This window comes from Carlito syrichta, unplaced genomic scaffold (assembly GCF_000164805.1).
Source record: "Carlito syrichta isolate Samal-C Ts95f unplaced genomic scaffold, Tarsius_syrichta-2.0.1 Scaffold288729, whole genome shotgun sequence".
In the NCBI taxonomy this organism is placed as follows: domain Eukaryota; kingdom Metazoa; phylum Chordata; class Mammalia; order Primates; family Tarsiidae; genus Carlito; species Carlito syrichta.
This window is the reverse complement of record NW_007232825.1, coordinates 7,843-8,320: the sequence shown is the minus strand read 5'-3', so window position 1 is coordinate 8,320 and position 478 is coordinate 7,843.

The window sequence follows — 478 nt, the reverse complement described above, 5'->3', positions numbered from 1 at the left end:
GTCTTGGCCAGACTGTTCCCAGAAGAGCTGCCTCCGAGTAGTTTTCTTCTCTCCGTTCTGATTCACCGGTGCGGTCCTAACCCTTCCCTGGTCAGTGCAGGTCACCGACAGAACCAGAACTGGCCCCTGCCTCCAATAAGTGAATGACATTGTACCTACTAGTTAGGACATGTGGGGTTTGTTTTGTTGGAATTATGCTACTGTGCTTTTCACTTTTCCTCAAAAGAACTGTCTTCCAAGTCATTCAGAGGTAGCTACTATGCCTGGAAGGGTATCTGTGTGAAAAACCATCGGTTATAGGGCTAGATTATTAAGATTTTTTGTTTGTTTTTTGAGTTGGAGTCTCACTCTGTTGCATGCTCACGGCCACCGCAGCCTTGACCTGCTTGGCTCTGGCGATCCTTCCGCCTCACCCTTCCAAGTAGCCGGAACTACAGGCGCACGCTACCAAGCCTGGCTAGTTTTTGATTTATTATAG